This window comes from Monodon monoceros, unplaced genomic scaffold (genome assembly GCF_005190385.1).
Source record: "Monodon monoceros isolate NGI ecotype Baffin Bay Population unplaced genomic scaffold, NGI_Narwhal_1 Super_Scaffold_2, whole genome shotgun sequence".
NCBI lineage: Eukaryota > Metazoa > Chordata > Mammalia > Artiodactyla > Monodontidae > Monodon > Monodon monoceros.
Window position 1 is genome coordinate 87,054,551 of NW_021703776.1, and position 23,368 is coordinate 87,077,918.

At 40.6% G+C, this 23,368-nt stretch overlaps 1 protein-coding gene across 8 annotated transcripts in view; it reads left to right on the forward strand.

Moving 5' to 3' along the window:
• CALD1 (caldesmon 1) overlaps nucleotides 1-23,368 on the forward strand; it is a 181,264-nt gene that overhangs the window by 57,727 nt on the left and 100,169 nt on the right. For 6 of the 8 annotated variants that reach the window (XM_029233568.1, XM_029233584.1, XM_029233577.1 and 3 more), the window contains exon 2: nucleotides 8,196-8,287. The exons of the other annotated variants lie outside the window; for them this stretch is intronic. The gene's annotated coding sequence lies outside the window, so the exon portion shown is untranslated. The remainder of the gene's footprint in view (nucleotides 1-8,195; nucleotides 8,288-23,368) is intronic. 8 annotated transcript variants of the gene reach the window in all.

Genomic DNA, 23,368 nt, shown 5'->3' on the forward strand with positions numbered 1-23,368 from the left:
AGAGGAGTAATGTTCATTGGGGGCCTATAGCATTCTAGGTTATATGTTATCTCATTTATTCATTCATTCACTCACCAATAAACTTTTATGGAGCGTGTTATATGTCATGGAATTTGCTAAATGCTTGGGATAGAATTATGGGTAAGACCATGTCCTTGCCATCAAGAAGCCCATGCTCATACAATGACAGCCCGCTGTGGCAATGCCTCCATAGAGGCATTAACAAAAAACTACCTAGGCACAGAGGAGTAAAAACCCTTCAAGGCAGTTATTATTATCCTCATTTTTATTTTTTTTGCGGTACGCGGGCCTCTCACTACTGTGGCCTCTCCGGTTGCGGAGCACAGGCTCCGGACGCGCAGGCTCAGCGGCCATGGCTCATGGGCCCAGCTGCTCCGCGGGATGTGGGATCTTCCCGGATCGGGGCACGAACCCGTGTCCCCTGCATCGGCAGGAGGACTGTCAACCACTGCGCCACCAGGGAATCCCCTATTATTCTCATTTTTAAATAAGTAACTGACATCCCACAAAGAACTTCCTTAAGGTCATACCTCTGTTATGACCCCACAGCCTGTCTTCTTTCACAATTCCATGCTGCTTTCAAGGGAAGGACCTATGTCCAACCCAACTGAATAGTGTAAAGCTTTGTTAGCAACCCAGTGAATCTGTTTGTTGCAGAATGCCAAGAGAATTCTTACTTTCATTGGATAATTGACTTTTTCTTGAATTATAAGAGCAGTTTCCTTAGTCTCTCGCTTTATTTAGTCTGCCTGGTAGCTAAATTCCTAACATAGTATGCTATTAATACACCTTGTCTCTCTTATCTACGAGTTTATACAAATACCTGTGTATGGCCGTATGCATAATTCCATGATACTATGAAAAAATGCATCCTATGAAAATCAAAAGATTCTCCCACAGCTGTAAAAATTCACACTGAAATACAAGCAAACTATAGACAAGTGTTGCTCAAGATACACAGGTAAAAGCTTAAATGGAAACATACAATTGAAACAAGTGAAGAGGAAACTTTGTGCAGTGCAAGCACTTAATGCACATGTGAGGCACTGGAGATAGATTTGGGAAGAGTGGTGTTTGAAAGTGAAGAGGGGAAATTGTGGTTAGTAAGCAAGGGGCTGAATGCACTGCGAGGTTTCACAACATCTTAAGATGATAAGTAGTCCCTGTATTTGAATAGCTTTGGTATGGGCCACTTGCAAAAACATTCAATATTTCCCTTCTAAGATATAGTAAGCCAAAATATATATGTGGAAAGTTCACTAAGTCATTGGTAAATAATCCAGTGTTGACTTTTAATTTAGAAATAACTGGCCAAATTGATCCCAGCCTTCCCGACTACAAGTTTCCCCCTGCAGAGTACATTGATTTGTATTACCTTTTTGTTTTCTCTCATTGTTTGTCTTTCTTTTTATTATTTTATTTTCCTACTAGTGTAATATATGACTGGGAATATTGAATTTTCATGATTTTATGTATTTCGAGCCCATAAATTCCCTTTTGTTGTCATCTTTCCAGATCGAGGCTTCATCTTTTTCTATTCACATTATTAACAAAATCGTTTTATTGATGTGTAACATACAGAAAAGTGCACAAATCCCAGCTGTACAGCATGATGAATTTTCACAAAACGACCACAGTGATGTCGTCAGCATCCAGATCAAGAAACAGAACATTGCTTAGCACCCCAGGAGCCCCCCTCGTGCCCCTTTTCCACAGTCATGCCTCCTCCCTGCCACCCCTGGCCACTGCCCCAGGAGAACCATCATTCTGATTTCTAGCACCAAGTATTAGTTTTGTCTGTTTTTGAATTTAATATTAATGTAATCCTATAGAATTTTTGTTTGGTGTCCGACTTTTGTTGTTTAAAATTGTGTTTCTGAGATTCATTGCCTGAGTGATACCTAGATTATTCTAATTTGCAATACAGTATTTCGTCGTTTGCCTACCACAGTTTATCCATTTTACTATTGATAGACACTGAGTTGATTTCCAGTATGTGGCTGTTGTGAATAGTTCTGGTATGAGCATTCTAGTTCACGTCTTCTGGTGAATATATGCATGGATCTTTGCCATGTATACACTGAGGAGTAAGATTTTGAGGTCTCCAGATCTACAAATATTCAGCTTCAGCAAATACTGCCAAATATCGATATTTTACCTAAGTGATTGTACCAATTTACATTCCCACAGCAGTGCATAAGAGTTATAGTTTCTCATCAAAACGTTGAATTGTCAGTCTTTTAAATTTTAGTTATTCTAGTGGTGTGGAATTTGAATTTGAATTTTTCTAATGATTAATGAGATTGAGCACTTTTTCATATGTCTGTTTGGCCGTTTTAATATCCTCTTTTGTGAAGTACCTGTTAAAGTCTTTACTTACTTTCCTGTTGAGTCATCTATCTTTTTTATTGATTTGTGGGAATTCTTTGTATATTAGATACAAATCCTTTGTCAGATATATGTTTTACTAATATATACTTTCTCAGTCTGTGACTTGCCTTTTCACTCTCTTTATGGTCCTTAATTTTAATGCAATACAGTTTATCAATTTTATTCCTTTATGGTTAATAATTTATACATCTTGTTTACAAAATCTTTGCATACCCCAAGATCATGGAGGTACCTTCTTTTTTCTGAGAGCTTTAATGTGTAAGTTTTCACATTTAGATCTACAGTCAATCTGGAACTGGGGGAGGGGAGTGTATGATGTTAAATAAAAGTCAAGATTTGGTTTTCTGTTTGTCCATGTGGATGTCCAACTGAGGTGCTAGGTGACGTTACTTTCCTCCAAATTGAGTTACTCTATCTTCTGGTAGTTTGATAGAGTTGGGGAAGTTCAGTTTAGTTGAATTAGGGCTGAGGTGATTTGAAACTCATCTGCCATTTTGTACAACTCCATCGACCTCTAGTTTGCCCCTTCTCCACGGATGAACTCTACAAAGGTCTAACTGAGACTGTATCCCAAGACCCTTTTCTCTTTTTTTTCCTTGCTTCCATTTTTTAGCAAAGTATAATTTATATACAGTAAAATTTACTCTTTTTAGTGTACAGTTCTGTAAGTTTTGACAATACAGATAGTTGTGTAACTTCCATCACAATTAAGATATTGATATATCAACTCCAGAATGGTTCTTCCTTCTTGAACTTTGAGTTCTTCCTACTTAGCTCCATGAGACTACAGAAAACTCTGCTGTGCTTTTCAGAAACATTCTGCTTAGTTTCCTATTCTCTTATATACTCTTGTCCTTTCTACTCCAAGTGTTCAGTCATGGAAAGAGCTTTGGAGTCAAACAAATCTGGGCTGCAATGTCAACTCTGCTACTTGTTAACTATGTGACAGTGAATCTGAATCCGTCTCCTTACTTTCAAATAGGACACTAAGAACAACTATTTTCACAGTTTTCTTTTTAATTAGATAACAGATATCAAGTACCTTGCACATAGTAGGTATTCAACAGATTATAGATATCATTATGTGATACATTATCCTTTCTCTCAGAGCTATAAAATATACTCATCTCTTAGAAATAATGGAGAAGGGGTAGGGTAGGTGGTCCCTGGAAAGCAATACCTTTCTCTGGGAAACCCATTAGATGCTGAAAAGGGTGAACATGATTGAACTTATTTTATTCACAACCATAACAAGGTCATTCACAGATACCGAGACATATACAATACATTTTTTCCCTTAAAAGGCCATAGAATTCTACATAAACCATCTGAATTGGAGGGGTCTTAAAAATCTATTCCAAATGCTTCATGTTACAGATGAAAAAATTGAGGGGCCAAGAGTGCTTAAATGACTTGGTCAAGGTCAATTCACTCATTAGTATTTACTTAAATGACCCAAATTCCCTGAGATCACATATTTATTCTCTTCTAAAATACTCCTAGCTCCCATATTCAGCTATAAATGCAAAACAGAGACAATTCACAAGAGACAATTATTAATGTTTTATTGTTACTGACACATTTTGACTAAAACCCATAGATCTATTTTTAAATATTTTATTTCAATTATCCCTACACAAGTTATGTGACTTCCTGCCAACTAAGACTGAAATAACTTCTTACCATTCCTTTCCCATTCCAAGGATTATATCCTGTAGTGTTTCATTCTTCTATTATTAAGAAATATTCTGCCTTATCCTCCAATGCCCAAGACTGAAAGGAACTCATGTAAACCCACAGAAGGCAGCTCTCTTCAGGTTTACCAAGTGAACAGGAGCACAGGGGGTCCTCTATCGTTCTGGACACTGGATGCACAGGTGACCAGGTATATCCCTGGCACTCTCCCTATGGGTAGGGACAGATTACCAGCACCTCTACCACCCTCATGCTTTCTGGCAAAGGTGGTACTTTGAGAATAATTTTTTGGTAAGTCCCTTTGTTCAGCACATCTTTCAGCATTGTGTGTTCTGCTAATACACAGATAAGCTTGAATCCCATATGGACTGAACAACTTGGAAGAGTTTCATGATCACAGAGCACACGGTCATCTCATAAAACCCTCTACCTCACACTAGGGTTCTCAAGGGCTCCTCTAGGAACACTCTTCACATGAGTGACTCTTTCTTAGAAATATATTTTCAGCCTAGATATCTCCTCTTCAGAGAGACCATCCCTCACCATTCAGTGGCCCTCCAGTGGCCCTCTATCACATCACGCTCTTTTATCTACTCACTATTGGAAACATGTATGCTGTCTGTACTTCATCAAAATGTAAGCTCCATGAAAGCAGAGTCCTTGCTCCTCCCTGTGTGTCCCATCCTGGCTTAGAGAACTCACTCAATGAATAAATGAATGTGGACATGTATCCTTCCCATACACCCATCAGGCTGGGTCAGCCCCTGGATTTGAATACTGGCTTCATTACTTACTAGCTGGGTGAATTTAGGCAAATGTCTTAAACACAACAAACTTCTCAGTGCTTCTCCTAAGTTAAGAACATGTATCTCACTAGGTTGTAGTAATAAATGAGATAGATGTGTGCAAGGAGCTTAGCACAGGGCCTGGCACTAAAAGCCCTTATTACACAGTAGCTATTAGTATCTCCATAATGAGAGCAGGGCATGTTATAGAAGAGTCATGGGGGATTTTTTTAGTATAAATATTCATGTTCAAATCAAAGGATCCTAGCTCGACTGTACAAGGCAAAATTATAAATTAATGAAAACCTGGTTCTTCTTGCTGACTCCATAAAGTTATTCATTTTTATAAAGGATCCCTAATTTAACCTTTGCAATAACTCCCTGTTATAATAAGTTATCATTTGAGACCCTCCCCTTTATCCAACGCCTTGGTGCCCGTTTGAAAAATGGCATCTTTCTGTGAACGCTTGTGGTAGGACTTTTTTTTTTTTTTTTTTTTTTTTGCGGTACGCGGGCCTCTCACTGCTGTGGCCCCTCCCGCCGCGGAGCACAGGCTCCGGACGCGCAGGCTCAGCGGCCATGGCTCACGGGCCCAGCCACTTCGCGGCATGTGGGATCTTCCCGGACCTGGGCACGAACCCGTGTCCCCTGCATCGGCAGGCGGATTCTCAACCACCGCGCCACCAGGGAAGCCCTGGTAGGAATTTTAAAGTAGAATTGTCACCACTTTTTTCAAGTATGTACTGTCAATATTTTTCCATTTGTGTAACCTAGGAAGGGGCTAGTTTCTGTTTGTCATGCTACTGAATGGCTTTAGGTAGATGTTTCCTAAGGGTTTTAAGAAAATCCCTCCTCTTGGAGGACTAGAAAGCTTATTGAAAGGAGAGAAATTCCTCCTTCCTTTTTTATTACACCCTGATTCTCCCAGAGTGAATGCTTTCATATAAAACCCAAATTTCCCCACATGCCTGAGAAGATAGTTCAATCAAAGGAGCAATAAGTAGCACCTGGCTGTTTGCCACTGGCTGGGAGGGGGACTGCGGTAGGGAAACGGGCTCATTTACCTCACACCGTCCAGCTCTCTCTCCCAGCCCCTCTTCCTTCATCTCGGGTCGTTCCTTTCCTAACTATGTCTGGTCTAGACTTAGCTTTGCCTGCAGAGAATTTCAGCAGCTGCCTCTGAGCCAGGTCAGTCAGAATCTATGCGTTGGGCACTGAATAAAAAGCTTAAAGGGATCCAGCGAGTAATGGTTCGCCCAGGCATCTATTTGAGGTTGCAAGGTAGCTGACAGTAGAGAAAAATCTTAAAACAAGGAGTGAGAGCTTCATCACCTTTCTGTCCGTCCATCGTAAATCTGAAAATAGCAAGTATATCTGAAGACAAACTCTACATTTAGTTACTTTGCTATTCACTTTATGGTTTCTCTCAGAAGCCTTTTTATCTCTTTCTCACTAACAAGGTAGTTCATAAACCTATGCAGAGTCTCTACAGACCAAACAAAAAAATTTTCCCCTGATCCCTGATTTCTTTATTTTTTCTTTATTCATTCCCAATTTAAAAAATAAAAAAACTGAGGGAATTGGGACCAGGGAAAGGGAAACCAGGCAGATAAACACTGACTCTGCCAGAGGGTTTGGGGAAGGTACTGTGAATTCTTTTCCCTGCAAGTTTAAATCTCTTGGTTTGTTCGTTTACAATCCAGGCGAATAACTCCTTGCTTTCTTCTAGTCGATGCCTTAGTTGAAGCCTGAGAGTCAAGAATGGGAGGCCTATGTGGGATGGGTACTCTAATCTACATTAGCAACTGAATGTAGGGAACTTCTTTTAAGGTGCAAATTCCTGGGCACCTCTCTGGAGGTCATGTCATATTTTTTAAAACAGCTCTCCCAGAAGATTTTGATAGGTGGCCAGCCTAACAACCTCTGTTCTAGGGGGACATTACACCATAAGTGCCATGAAGCCAGCTACGATGGTTATTTGTTCATTGGCATATCCCCAATATGTTCCTGGCACATAGAGAGGAGCAGAGCTTGGAGCGGAGCCCTCTTACTTGACCCCCACATGTGCCCAGGGCTCAGTGATTTGGAAAAGAATGCTGCATCTTTATCTCAGTGACTCTCAACCTGGCAGCACTGTAGATTCACCGGGGACAGTTGAGAAACACATATGCCTGGGTCCCAGCCCCCCAGATCCTGATTAGGTTGAGCTAGGTACTCTAGATGCATGACAATACAACAGTTGTTTGGACGAGTGCATTTGGGGCAAGTAGGAAGAGGTGGTTGAGGTTGGTGGAGGGGAGCTGAAGATAGCCTGAGTGAGTGCTCAGGAATAAGGAAATGGATGGCACCTTGTCTTGCTGACCAATTTACAGGCCCTCAAGGTTCCCCAATCCCTAGTGTGCAAACCAGCCTTCGTCAGATGGATACAAACCATAGATAACATGCTAGGCAGGTTTTTGTTTTGTTTTTTACGTGTGAAAACTGAAATGAGAATCTAGGAATCCAGGATCAATTTCCAGCAGTGTGATTCCAAGCCAGTCCCTTAAACTCTATGAACTTCTATTTTCTTCCAATGCGAAATGGCAAAGGGTGGGGTGGGGGAAAGCAAGGTATGTTCTTAAGGTCCACTTGAGCCCATTATTCTACTAAATGAAAGGCAAACGTTAAAACCCAGAGTTGCATTTTCCATTAGCGTCCCTTGTTACATCGTGTTGGGGCAGGTTTAGGGGTGTGATGGTGATTTACTGTCCCAGGTAATTATTTCTTTGGCCCTTCTTATATTTAATATTTATTGCTGTGTTTCAAGTGCAAGAGAGTTAACTCTAGATTATCTACCAATACTTTTCTATAATTATTTGTAATCCTCCAGAGCCTCCTCTTCTACCTGTTAGCCAAGTTCCTGACAATCAACAGCAGAAAACTTTGGACAAAGGTTCCAAAAAGACTTTGAGAGTCTGAGGCTTAGAAGGTTTTGAGCATGAGCTTAGAGAAGGCAGTATCTCTGACTATGTTCTGAAGCCTGTTGTCTTTGATCGTTGGCATTGGTAGTATTCCCTGCTTTGTACTAACTATACCACCTTCTCCCCTCCATTATTTAGAAGAATTCAGGGACTGACTCTGTAATAATTGTATTTGTTTTCTTTAAAATGCAAATGCACAATATCTATTTATATCTGTGCTTTATTTCCCCTTTACGGTCCTAACCAACAACAGTACCTGAGGAAGAAATTGTATTTTAAAATATGTAATTCCACATTAACTAAAATGTATTCCACTTATGTTTCCATCCTCCTTTTATACCAGGTATCATTAAAAAGTTTCAAGATCATCCAATCGAATTCATAGGGATTGGTGATCAACCAGAGGTTCACAAGTGGACATCTGATTGCTTAGCTGTGAGTAGAGTTTATGTGCTCTTACTGGGGAGGGGCTCTGATCTTAGCAGTTACATAGCCTCTCTGCCTGATTTTCTAAATCCTTGCACCTAAAGATGCATTGTGCAGAACCAAGCTTTCTGCTATGCTCCTCAGAGTTTACTTACCAAGTAATCTAACAAGTTTGGAAGGAATTGTTTTCCTGCTTTGTAATCTGATTTTTTGCTTTATTTTAAATTTTTTCCTGCATATATAATGTCTTAAGCAAAACTGTCTCCAATCAATAATGAAGTTCTCACTTCCCAAGAAGAATGTTGCTGACTTGAGAGAATAGAGAGATGATGAGTCAGTCTTCAGGGTGAGGAAGCTCACCTTTGAACAGACACCGATGATTTCAGGAGGAAATACCCCTCACTCTCAGCAAATCCTGCCTACCTGGGAGAACTTCCACCAGCAGAAGGTCTACCTGGGGAACAGAAAGAGGGGATTTCAGAAGGTAGATGGAGAAGCTAAAGGAAACTTCACTCATTCGCAATTTTTCCGAGGCTGGCTCTAGTAGGGAGAAAAATTTTGCTATGGCTGCCGTAGCAAAATACCACAGACTGGGTACATGGCAGATTTATTTTCTCACGGTTCTGGAGGCTGGAAGTTCAAGATCAAGGTGTCAGCAGGTTTGGTTTCTTCTAAGGCCTCTCTTCTTGGTCATCTTTTCCTGTGTCTTCACATGGCCATCCCACTGCCAGCACACATGTTTGGTGTCTCTCTCTCTCTCTCTCCAACATTTCCTCTTCTTAGAAGGGCAACAATCATATCAGACTAAGACCTACCCTAATGACTTCATCTTAACTTCATCACCTCTTTAATGATCTGGTCTTCAAATTTAGTTATATTCTAAGGTACTAGGGGTTAGGACTTCAACATATGCATTTGGGTGGAACACAATTCAGTCCATAGTACCCCATCATCTTTTTTTCTCAGTATGCTGATTTTTAGTTTGTTGCATATGGACTGCTCTCCGATTCTCCTCTCCTGAACTCCCTTAGCATTTATATCACTCTTAGAATATTTGGTTTTCCTACAGTGTGTTGTAGCCCTTTGTGCACATCTCTCATTTCCCTATTACGTTATATAATTTTTGAAGTTGAAGAGTGTGCCTTTTACATCTTTGGCAGCACTAGAGGAGGTTTTGTAAATGGTAAGCATTTAATAGTACTTATTAAATGACTGAATGAATACATGAATGGATAGATGAGAAGATGCAGCCTCTGAATCTATAATTTATTTGCTTTAAGACTACCTCCAAATGATGATTATTAGTGGTGCGTTCTCCTCACTTGCTGCCTGCCCCCCGGCCCACCAGAGGTGGAAATAAGTCAAAGCTGGAGAGAGGGACTGAAAGAAAGATATGATTAACTGATGGCAGGAGACTTACCTCGCTCCTCAAAGAGTTAGGAGACAGTAAATAGCATGAACCTGCTCCAGATACAGTCACTCTTCTGTGAGAACACTGTTTGGGGAGCCAAGAGGGAAGGACAATGAGTTTAGATTGGGACTTGCTAATTTAAGGGCCTGTGGGACAGCCAAGGGTGTGTGTCTAGAAAACAAGGGATATGCAAGTCTGAAGCCCAGGTGAGAACTAGAGATAGAGATTTTCACAGTCATAACCTATACATAGAAATTAAAACCGTGAGAGTGGATGACGCCACCCAGAAAGATTGTGGAGCGAGAGGAGCAGTGGTTTAAAAATGCACCAGAAATTGCATGTAGAAAGTTTTCCTGCTAAATAACAGGAGAGGGACCCTCCCAAGAGGAAGAAATCTAAATGCTACTTCTAATGAGGGTTTGTAAGAACATGTGTATTAGCTAATGTGGATATCTATCTATTTCTTTCTCCACTTATTCCTTTGGTCCTATTTTATTCCTTCTTCTGTCCTCTCCTTTAGGGGCTATGCCCCAAACCATTCCTATGGGGCTTGCCCTACCCAGCTTTGCTCCCCTCTAGCTAACTTCACGCATGAGCATGTGTTTGACTCCCCAGCTGCATGCCCAGGGATGTCATACATCAACACTTTCCTTTAGGACCATTTTCTTCATCACAGTCAGAGCTGATCAGACTGCACAGTGGGGGAACCCCAGGATTAGACTCCTTAATGTCCAAAGAGACAGAAGGCGGGTCCTTTTTAGGGTCAGGAGGCTGGGACTCCGTTGCCATGGAACATCATCTTGTCCAGACGGTCAGTAAAGGACTTAGTCGGGGGGAGTGTACCTCCTTTGCACTGAACGCCCTCCTTAGTCCATTGTTCCCTGCTGGTCACCCCATACCTCCTGTGCCCTCAAGAAGGCATTGGTAGTATTTTCGTGTTTCATGCCCAGGCCAGAATGGGGGCTAATGAGGCATGGAGAGGCCAGTCCATGAGTTGTGGTGGCCATAACAAGCTTCTCCTCTCTGGGCCCCACTATCAAATGTCATTTCTAATCGGGCCATGTTTACCCCAGCACTGAATTTCCCAACTTTTTCCTGCTGAGTTTGATGCAAACAAAATGGGGAAAGCTATTCATTCATTTCTCTTTTATTTTCTAAAGTGTCATTTCTTTTCCTTGCTTTTTTTTTCTTTCTCCATTGGTTCTCTTTCTTTAGCAGAAACCCTTGATCTTTCTTTGGATTGTCTGATTATTAGTGGAAGAGGCTATCAGAGGTCTGTAAGTTTCCTCCTCCTCTGCATACTCCCTTCCATTTCTTAAAAATGAACTTTGAGATATCAGATTTTTTCAAGTACCCCTCACTTCCATACTTTCCTCTTGATATTCTTCAGGTTGCCAGGAAAAAGATGCCATTTTTCACTCAGTTACCTAAAATGCCAATGACACCTGTGTCAGTGATTTTTACATAAATTGCTGTTTGTATAAAATGAGAAAGGAGAAATTCTGAAGTCAAGAGAAAACAGCGCTGCAATCCATGAATGGCCTAGTGGGGTGTTCCAAGTGAATGGTGGCCAGTGGCCAGCAGAGGTGCCTCCCAACTGTGTTTCATTAATTTCAGTCAGCCATAGAATTTGGAGAGAAAGATAATTTTCCTATGAGCATGTAAAAGAAGTGCTTTGAGTTGTAAGCACCTAGCAGGCTTTATCCTGTTTTAGAACAGCATAAATGGGTGTTTTTATAACCACTGTGGGCCAATATTTTTGGAGTCAGTGGAAGCTCCAGATGGAATGGAAAGAGAAGGTTTTTTTCCCTTCCCCTTTTCTTGAGTTTTGCAGAACAGTCCTCCCTGGACACCCTTGACAAAGTGTTCAGTCTCCTGTTTAGTTCAATGTGCCCATACTTGTTATAGCAGGATCTGAAGGGGGTCTTTCTTACACTAATAGTCTTTTCTACAGATTTCTGGTAGTGACTGTAGAATGAGGCTCATATGTGAAAAGATCTTGAATCCGCCTCATCTCACCCTGAGAAGACTGCTCTCAGGTCCTTGTCATGGGGTATAAAGAGGAAAATACACCGTGAGCCCAAGTGTGGTTAGGAATTGAGGGGACACAAGGAACATGGATTCTCATGGTCTTCCCAATTCTGGAAACTTTCATGATAAGGAAGGTAAGAGGACATTCCAGCATCACCATGTGCAGATTTTGTAATTTTGGCCAAGCGATGGTGTTTCCTTGGCCAGGGAATTGCACCTGGCGTTAAGGCCTTAATTGCACCATGGAGAACACCTTCCTGCCTAGCACAGCTACTGATGGAAAGAGGTTGTGTCAGGGTGGGCAAGCCAAGATCAGGGCACAGATAGCAGGGAGAAAAACCAACAATGGTGCCAGGAGCTCTTGTCTAGAACTCCTTTCCAGACTTTGATTTCAAAAAGCATGAGTGAGTACGCGCTGTAAGGAGGAAAAACTGATCCTGCTAATTAGCGTTCAAACAAAACTATCAAAAGTCTGAGGTTCTAACTGTGACAGGATTTGTACAGTTCAAGGACACAGACTCAGCTACTCCCAAACTTTGCTTTGGGATGTTCAACGAAACAAAGCTGTAAACATCTTGCACTAGTCCACGCAGCAGTCCTCCAATAGGATTTAAAGGCTCAATCTGGGGGGAAAAGACTGAGACATTTTCCTTCCTACTATTCTCTGTATCCCAAATCCAACTTAATGCCAAATTAAATCTAGGTTTTTTTTTAAAATCGACTTTTACTGGAGGAAAAGGCAGAGCTGCATTCCCTGAAACAGATATTTTAAGGCCCAACTTATTATTTGGGGGTTTTTCTCCTTCTTTTTGCTAATTCAAAACAAAATGTCTATCATTCATGCTAACACCAGCCTTTAAGAGCTGGAGACAAATGGAGTCTGAATATTCACGCCAGCATGGTACAAATGAGCTGTGATTTCAGGATACTGGCTGTTTCTCTGACAGGGGAAAAGAGAGGTTGACTAGTTTAATATCTTTGGCTGAAAACACTTTGTTAAAGAGGGATGGAGACGGCCAACATTAATATCGAGTCCTGTTATTTAATGACCAAGAATGACATACTGTGGAATGGGGCATCCTGAGTTTGGGGAAAAGTGTGTTTATCATATCCAGAGGATGCAGAGAGGGAGTGACTACAAACATGTGGTGGTCCTGATGGAAGGAGCTCTTCTAAAAGCATTTTCTCCAAGTTCTTCAAAGAATTCCTCCAATAAGTGTATTATACCCATGATTGTGAATCTGATTCCATCACAGACTCACAAGATTTATAAACATAAAGACATTTGTTATAATGAGAGACTCTGGGGACATATCTACTGCCTCCCCCAGATTGCTGGCTAATGGTTTAGAAATAAAACGTGCAGTTGTAAGTTGGGGTTGATGGGGGAGGTCTGTGACCCCTTTAGCACCATCTGTCCTTTCTCTTGTTCCTCAAACACACATATTCAGGTCACTTATTAATTTATTCACTCTACAGCTATATATTGAATTGGAACTTCTCCATCCAGGGCTGTATTAGATCTGGGCTGCATTAACAATTCTGGTGTTCCTCCATTCCTTCCTATAAAATGGACTCTTTTTTTTTTTTTTTTTTTATTCAATGCAATGAAAATTTAGTGACTCAGATAATATATTCATTGACGTAAATTGTGATTTCTGATACTTTATTTTTCATTGTCCTCATCTTGACAAAGAGTCATAATATTTTACATTTCTCTGCCCTCTCATCCACCCATCATTCTAATTATGTGGTTTATAGGCAAAACACTGCAGTGTTTTGTAATTCTGCTTTTCTGAAAATCTTTTTGAAGAATGATGCTTAATCGCTCCCTTCCTTATTTGTTTCCTAAATTCTGGTTTTCATGAAGAACTTTTTAGGGGGTGAACGTAACTGTAGTATCAAAATAATTGAAAATTAAGAGCAAAGTAAGGGTTTGTGGCATTTTTATTGGAATGCTCATAAGAATCAAAGGTGAGAGACCCAAGGAGAGTCACCATGAAACCAGTGGCCCTTAAGCCATGGGGCCCCTCACTTGAACAGACCTCTGCCACACCCCTGCCTAATTTTTTACATTTAACATTGCATTCTCCTTCTTAAAGGCCTCCCAAGTAATTTTCAGGTCCTGCAATATCTGAGTCTGCCCTAAGATTGACACAAACATATAATCTTGGATGATTTTGCTTCCTGTCTAAAACTAATTAAATGAAAAAGCAAAGAAATAGTCAAAGTGTGAAGTGATGTAATTTATTTTTTTAAGGTTTTAGGACAAATTCAGCTTATTTTCTAAAGTGAACCTCACTTAAATGAAATAATAGATCAGTTTGCCAAAGCCCAAATGAATATAAACAGGAGATTGATTTTTATTTCACTAATAAACGTCAAATATGGACTCACCCTAACATCAAGCAAGCCAAATCCTCCTGGCAGGAAACAGCTTCTAGTCAGGGGCATTTGTAGAGGAGCATAGAGCCTTCAGGCAGTCACATGATCATTTCATCGACGGGGTTCGCGCCATAAGCTACCTCGTAAATATTATGCATTTACAGGTCTTGTGAGACGTAGCATGGTGTTGTGATTAAAAGCACAGACTCTAGGGCTAGGCTGCCTGGATGTAAATCCTAGCTCTACTATTTGCTAGCTCTGTGACCTTGGGCAAATGACACACCTGCTCTGGGCCTTAGTCTTTCTATCTGTAAACTGGAGACAATAAGGATTGTTATAAAGATTTAAACTGATATTTATAAAGTTCTTAGAACTGTGCTGGGTACATAGTGCGTGCTATATAACCGTTGGCTAACTAAATAAGCTCCATCTAGAGTGCACGCTAATATGAATTCACTTGTAAGTTTATTCTTGTAAGTCCTCACAGCGCCTAGCCTGACACATGATAGCCATTAAGGAAGGACTGTATAAATCAGGGGTCACAAACCAGCAGCCTGAGGCCCGCACTGACCTGCAAATGTGCTTCCTTTGCCCAGCATGGTTTTCTTAAAATTTTGAATTTGAATTCTTTTAGGGATGCATGCATTCTCCATTTCTCCATAGGCCACCACTCCCCAAGTTTGTCATCCCTGGTGTAAATGAGTGAACACGTAATACATGAGCACTGCTACAGTTAGCGGCAGCTTTATGGCTCATTGGAGTAGGCAGATGGAACCAATGAGCCATTTCCACTCCCTGAGGCCCTACCTGATTAGTCTACCCATTCCTATTTATATACTAGATGTCACAGAACAGAAATAGAAAATAGGATAATTTGAATAAGTACCTTCATGAAGCAGAGATGTGCACTGCCTAATACCGCAAGATCATTTTCATCACGGACGGAGTTAACAAAGGCAATGTCAGCCATGGCCAGCTAGGTTATGCTGGGGTCAGGGACAACTCAAAATTTCAGTGACTTAACCAACAAAGGTTGGTCACACATGCTTTCTCTCTAACCCTGGATAGGCTGGGGTCTCTGGTCCACATCATTGCCATCCTTACTTGGGGACCCCGGCTGAGAGCTACTATCTGGAAATATTGCTGGCTACCATGGTAGAGAGAAAAAAAGCTCTGAAGGGTCTAATATCAACAATTAAATGGTCTGCCCCGGAAGTGACATGACACTTCTGCTCACAACTCATTGGCTAGAACTAGTCACTTGGCCCCAGCTGACCACAAGGAGGCCCAAAGTACAGTTCTGTAAGGTGCCCAGAAGGGGTAAAACAGGAACACAGGGCAAACAGCACTAATGGCCAGAGCCGTGGAATTTTGGAACTTGGATTTTTAGGCCAGAAGCTTGTCAATAAGTTCAGCTCAGCAGCCGTTCCCATGCACCTATAAAGGCAGAGCAAAGCACCCAGCACTGTGAGGGGATGTAAGAGGAGATGGCAGACCCTGACATTAGGCAGCTTCACACTTGCTCAAGAGAAAGAGAGGTTATAAAGCATTTGAATAACAAAGTCATATAGTATTGACCATCAAAAAGAGCAGTGCTAACAATGCTGCAGAAGTTGAAAGCGAGGATGATTCTGGAATAAAGATAGGACTGAGCTACACTCTAGAAAAAGATATGGGATTTGCAGGAGGAGTGGAGGGTACTTCAGGTTACAGGAGAGAGGAAACAGGGAAAGAGGCCCGGAGGCAGAAATACCAGCTGGATTGTAGCAGAACTAAGGAGTTGGCCTGGCTGTGAGTTGTGTTTGCATGTGAGTGTGAGTCAGGAGAGGCATTGGGTACAGTGGAGCCATTCCATGGAGGGCCTCCGAGGTCGACAGGAAAACAGGATGGTGGCGTGTGGGAGAAGATCATCCCTCCTCACTAACCCGCTTCGTAACCTAGGCACCTAAACCTTCCAGGCATCAGCTTATTCCCCAAACCAAGAGTCATGGATGCCCAACCTTCCCAGATCCCCAGGGCAGTCATTGAATGGAGACAGTAGTAAACCTTGGGTCGCTCCTGTTTCCAGTTTCAGGCATATTTGATCGCTCATCCTGCTAACAAAGAATATTCAAGTTCAAGTGAAACAGCCTCTCATTGCTGGGGTCAGTTCAGCCCTTTTGCTATGGAACATCTGTTTTTGAAATTCGGCTGAGACCCTGACTTAAATCTGATTAACTTAAAAAGCAGCAAGAGAACATCTTGTTTTCATGAATGTCCAGGGGCTGCGTGTCAACAAATTAAAGGTCTGTTTGCGGTATTCAAAGTAGAAAAGCTGGTCGTGAGATATTCTGCCACTGGAGTAAATTTATTACGGGCTGTTCATTTCTTGGAATCATGAGCCAAAATTTGAAAAAACAAAGTGGGCCAGCTACATTTAAATCAGCAAATTTCTGCTTGATGGCGGGTGAGAAACATGCTTTTGTTGTCAGAAGGTCACTGAGCTGGATGATTTCTAGAAAGATGCCCTCCGCTTTAGCCATGTGAAGTTAATATCTTAAGTGGCTTCCCTGTGTCTATATCAATTCCAGCAGATAGTATCTCATAGGTCATTATTTGTACATTACTTACATAGGATCTGAGGTTGGAGAGAAAGGGTGAGAATAGTTCACCATCCCTCAAACCTGACTAGCTACTTTACTCTTCATTCCCTTCTTTAGGACAGAAAAGTAGAGAAGAGTTCGATTTATCAGCACCTAGAAGAGCATGTGCCTGGCAAATAATAGATGTTGATATATATTTAATAAATACAAACTCCAGTCTCATACATTTATGTTCCCTTTATGAATGCATGTCTGTAGTGTATTAATATCATTCTTGTTTGAAAAAGCTATTACTGCTTATATCGTATTTTAACCCAAAGAAAACCATTAGTCACTCCTGTAGTTCTCTCATAGCAGCTTGTATTTTTCGTTCCTAACCCTTGTCGCAGTTTGTATTTTATTTATTTATTGCCTGTCTCCACCATCAGACTATAAGCATGGTGAGGGCAGGGTAGTTGCATTCACAACTTATTTGCTACACCCAGTAAGGTAGCAAATGGTACTTCATAAATGTTTGTTGAATGTTTTTATTGAAGTTATCATTGTGATGATGGTTGTAGAACCTTTACCACTCTTGAATATATATGAATTTAAACACAGTGAAGAAGACATTAGGGCTTAAAATGCAGTTGAATGTGGAGAGGCTTTTTGTGTGATGACACACTCCCATTCATTTGGCCATACACTCTCTCTCTTTTTTTTTTAATCTTTATGGGAGTATAATTGCTTTACAATGGTGTGTTAATTTCTGCTGTATAACAAAGTGAATCAGCTATACATATACATACATCTCCTCCCTCTTGCATCTCCCTCCCACCCTCCCTATCCCACCCCTCTAGGTGGTCACAAAGCACCGAGCTGATCTCCCTGTGCTGGGCAGCTGCTTCCCACTAGCTATCTGTTTTACGTTTGGTAGTGTATATATGTCCATGCCACTCTCTCACTTTGTCACAGCTTACCCTTCCCCCTCCCCATGTCCTCAAGTCCATTCTCTAGTAGGTCTGCGTCTTTATTCCTGTCTTGCCCCTAGGTTCTTCATGACCTTTTTTTTTTTTCTTTTAGATTCCATATATATGTGTTAGCATACAATTCGTTTTTCTCTTTCTGACTTACTTCACTCTGTATGACAGACTCTAGGTCCCATACACTCTCTTGAAGGTCATGGTGGGATGGGTTGGTCTAACCATCTCTATGTTCTCAACTGAAAGTTGTCAGCCCACATCTGCCATGTAGCTGGCCAAGATTAATGTCAAAACACATGGCAATAGTTTAGGATTTTTTTTTTCCTCTCAAATAGTTAGCTCATTCCTGGTAGAATTAAACCTATGACATTAGCCTTATTAGTAATAAATTTTGATCCAGGAAGCTACGTGGTAGAGGCAGTACAAGGATCTACAGTCAGAAAGATATTTCAGGTGTCTGATAGGCATATAACTTAATGTGCTTGTCTGGTGGTCACTGTTGACCTTTCTGATGGTCAAGCAAAATACCAACACTTTAGCTTGAGTGGGAACAAAGTGGATTCACTTGCTCTATTTTACTTTGGCTGCCTGTGTAGACAGCGTTGAAATGGGACTGACTTGTGGGTTCTAAAGAATCTCAAGAGAAATGCTCATTCATTTACAAGAGGTGCAATTCCACATTACTTTCTTGCTTTGTATACTTGAAAACATTCCCAAAGAAACAAAGTTGGATGCAGAAAAAATAATGGGAGAAAAGAAAAATAATACTCTGAGTTCTGAACAATTCTACTTTAATAGGTTGATCTGTCTGCCAGCTGGCCTCAGTGTTGACTACTTGTAATATATACTTTTGGTAGGCCGCAAGTAGTTCTTGGAACTGTTTATATTAGATTGCAGAAACTTAATTATTCTAAAATTGGCAGGACTCGCTTCGGTTACTTAATACAAAGTTGCTTAGTCATCTTTATACATGGTGTGGACAGCATTGTTTAAGTGTGAAAAATTGGGAAATGCAAATGTGCTCCAAAGAGATTACAGGTCAGGTAGAAAAATAAGAAGGTATAGTTGTTTCAAGATGCTTGGCAGGTGTTTGCCACATGTTTTAATTTGACAAGTTAGGTGACTGTTGAGTTGAAGTCCTTGATTACAAGTATTTTTCCATTTTCTTTGTGGATTTTGTCAGAAGTAAAAAGCTGCTGCTGCTGCTTGTTAAATCATATTCTAATCCTACATTTTGCAAAGTACATGTTTCCCAGCAAGAGTGTGAGGAACTCTAGAATCAACCATCGGAATAGCTTTTCTGTTTTCCGAAACAAAGAAAGATGTCATTTCAAGCCGGTCATCACAAAGATCCTTCTTTTGAATCTTCTGATTTGAACACTTTTCTTACTGTACTTTAACTACTGCCTTCCAAGTGCAATACAGATTTATAGAGCTTCAGCAAGGAAAGAGGCAGGCAAAATGAGTTTCTTCCATGTATTTTAGAGTCTGAGATGGCGCCAGAGGTCTCCAGTTTTTCCAGGAATGCCCATGGCAACCTCACACTCTTCCTGTGACCTGGGCAGGGGCTCCTAAGAGAGATGGTGAGAAAAGATAAAGGTCCTGTAGCCAATGGGTAGTGACACCAAGCCTGGGAGGGTAGGTTCCCAAGAAAACATCCAGAACAGGGCCTTATGTTTCTAATTACTGAGCACGGTTACAGAGTAAATTCAGGCAACACTTTTTTAGACTGATGGAAGCATTTAAATCAGCTCTGAATGTCAGTGTTTTCTAATTATGATGGAGGAGTGGCAAGGCATCTCCAAAGGCCTTGGAAATGTGGGGCGTTTCAGTTCAACCCTAATTCTCTTCTTTTCTTATTCAACATATGTCTTCTTTGTCCTTCTTTTTCTTTGAAGGTCCCAGAACAGACTGATTCCCTCAGTTACAAATGTCTAATACCCCTCTTTCCTGAAAACAGAATGTCTCTCTAAGACAAGTTTCTTTTCCACTAGAAGAAAACAACTACAACTACAAATCACAGTATAAAATAGAGCTTCCTAGTGAACCACCATCCCCAAGGTTACTAAGAGCTCAACTGGAGGCATGGCCTTTTGATCATGTCTTAGCCAAGTTCATCTGTTTACCAATGAAATCCAAAAATAAGCAATGCCCCGGAATCCATTTTAATTCAAGTGTGAACTTAGTGCTGACTATAAGAAAAAATAGTCAAGAACTTTGAAGGGTCACAAAAATGAGTAATAACCTCAAGGAGATTATAATCTTATAGGGAAGACAGATATATACTTAGTCATTAAAATACCAACTCCAATAATATAGGTATCAGTACAAACTCTTATCAGTGAGTACAAGGCTCAGAGATCCTGTAGTCTCATGCTAGTCTTAAGCAGGCCTGCACTATGAGCCATTTCTTACTTGAAGGAAAGTCCAGAAATTCCCAAACTAACAAATGGGTGAAACTACCATGTAAATGATTCATGTGAAAGGAAGGAGGAAGCAGTCTAGGCACTTTTCAATTTATTATTTAACTTCTTTGCAGATTTACATGTTTAAATTGTGTATTATGTCCAAAGACATAAGGGATAATGTCCCTTGGTTTGGTTTCAAAGCTTATCGTCTTAGATTATAAACTCCCAGAAGATAGTCTCTGACTCGCTTCCTAATTCCAGAACACAGTAAATGCATTTGATGATCATGATGAATAGATGTTTAATAACTTACTAGGGAATAAATAGTCCCTGATCGTAATAGCATGTCCTCCATGTGCAAAAATGTTGCCAGTAACAGAGTACCTCTAAGACATACCTTTGAATTGTTCCCAGCAGTGTAAATGGATGTGCATCCTGCCATCTAAACTCTGTCACCTTGCTAATGTCTTATATTAGCAGAATATCTGGCTAAGGCTCTGGATCTTCTTGTTGATCTCTAAATTGGAAATATTAGATGAAAAACCAATCACAAGGAGCAGACTCATGGGTTACTGATATTTTTATAGCCGAGTAGACCAGAAAGGCCAGAGTCATGCACAAGTAAAGCTATTGTTATGTAAAATATAATGACCTCTGTACCATGTCTATAACTGGTAAAGACCCATGGCCTCCGATCTTTTGTTCCAAATAAGCCACTCTTAGGCCTTGTTATGCAATTCGAAGTGTGATCTCTCCTCAGACAGTATCTCAGCTTCTTTTGCATTCACTGAGCATTCATTTCACTTTCTCAGTTGCAAGTGTGCTCAGAACGGCAAGATTGCAGATCCAAAAGACCCTCCATAGGAGAACAAAGAAGTTACTAATGAGAGGATTAAAAGAGCACATCCGTGCTTTGAAAGGCTGACCCTACCATACCCCTCATTGTATTCCATCTTCTGTAGGAGATTGTAAGGTCTTTGAAGACAGACACCATGTCTTACACATCTTCATGTCTCTGAACTGCATAACATTACTTTCCGTGGTAAAGTCATTTTGTATTAGGAGTTGGAAGGCTTCACAGGGGGGCTGTCCAATAGAGCTTTCTGTGATGACAAAAATGTTCTCTGCATGGTCTTACATGGAAGCCACTAGACACATGTGGCCACAGAGCACTTGCAATGGGGCTGGTGAAGCGGAGGCACTGAATTTCTAATTTAATTTTGATTAATTTAAATTTAAACTGCCTCATGTGACAACTGACAACCATATTGGGCAGCACAGCCTTAGGATCTCAAAAAGTATCTTTTCACTACAGCCCTAAACAGATGGCTATTTCACCTCTACCGGACTATTGCCAGTAATGGGGGTTCACATTTTCTCAGCAGCCCTACCCATTGTCGAATAGTTCCATTGGGGTCAGGATCCCACCCTGATGTGACATCAGAATTAACCTCTGTTATCAGGCATGCATTTAGAAAGCACATTTATGAATTCTTTAAGCATAGCTATGCATTTATTTTCTTACCTGGGTGTAAGAAATTTCTTACAGATTGGTGTAGAATTTCTGTCTGTGGTAGGATTTGCTCCCACGCCTTTTGATGCTTTTTCTCTTCCTTAGGAACCAAGAGAGCAGCAGGGACCACATGCCTTTTCTGATTTGATATGTTCTGTTCTGTGTCTTTCGGCCTAATTCTCCTGGAATTTGCCAAAGAAAAGAATTTCAAACTCTCGAAAAGGGTGCCAAAGGAACCGTGTTCCAAATTTTCACTTCTCTTGCTCTTCTAAGAAAACTTTTCAGGTTGGCTTAGAGATTGGCCTAAATATCAGTCCTGGTTTCCCACTGATTGGTCATGGTTAGGGAACTGATACCAAAGCCCTATTTGTCTCAGTCTCCTTTCTTTAAATAGAGGTGAGTCTACTTTTCTTACTTGGGAGGGTCAGTGATAGCCATGGGGTTTTGAACAACTTAAAGTGTTCCAAATGGGTGGTAACACTTGGAGATGACACATAAAATCCCTAAGTGTGTGGTCTTCCCCAGTGTGGAAACCAGTGTAGACAAACACCATTCCTTCACAAATCTAACATGCCCAGTACCTGCTCCTCCTAAGGTGGAAGAGAGGCCACAAAGACCTTTACTTTTGTTACATTAAGTCTTTCCATTCTCCTGTTTGGCAAATGGAGAAATACAAGTAGAGAGAAAGTAATGATAAAAGACTGAGCAGGGGAGGAAAGAAAGAACAAGCCATAACCTGTTAACCTGCTCTCAGTAGGGCATTGAGTTCTAGATTCCAATGATGAGAGAAAAGAAACAACTTGAGAAGGCAGAGCTCCTCAGGTTGATCCCACTCATTCTTATTTCTATGTTGCTCGTCTTGACACATGTGTCTCGGTGATTGCATTTTTTTTAAGTAGCACAGATTTTTGGAACAAAGTGGTGAAGGTTGAGCTAAAGTTAAGTCCAAACGGTATGTTAGAATCCATGTGTTTATTTGGTTTTTGATTCCCAAATGAACAATTTAGCTGAGAAAAGAGCAAAGCAGGTTGATAAATTGATTTTTTTTGAAAAAGACAAAAGTTCATTTTCTATAGTCAGAAAGAAAACACTGCCAGATTTACTGCCACTACTGCAAATGTGGGTTTATATAACTTTTGAGATTCATATATAGTCTATTACCAAGGTCTTTAATTAACTTTGTAAACACTGATCAGTCAGTAAAGTACAGAGATGAATCAGCTTGAGTTACATTTTCCACTCTCAGAATGGTAAAATCGAGAATAAAAATCCAGTGGTTCAAATCAGCTGCAATTTCTGAGTGCCTGCTATGTCGCAAGAGTGAAAAGATTTTTTAAAAGACTGTATCTATTCATAAGATACAGAATCTTAAGAATGAAAGCATGTGGAAAGTAAAATATAGGTAACATATTTAAGTAGTAGTTAGAACAACTAATAAGCAGTGGCAAGGCAGTAGATTAATTACCAAAATGAATGATGGATATTCAAGTAGTGAGATATCACTACCAAACTAGAGTCCTCAGGAAAGGCATGAAGGCAGTGAAATCTGAGCCAGAAATGCACAACTGAATAGAATATGGACGATGAAGAGGATAGGGGCTCTCACTCCAGATGGATGGAATGGTATGAATAAAGGGGCAGAGGTAGAAAATTATATAACACATTTGAGAGGTAATAAAATAATTTTATCTAGGGTGCCATGGGATGATCAGCTTGAAAGGAAGGTTAATGCTTTCTAAATCAGAAAATTAGAAGAGAATGCACAGAGGTATCCAAACACTCAAATGTGGAAAGAAGG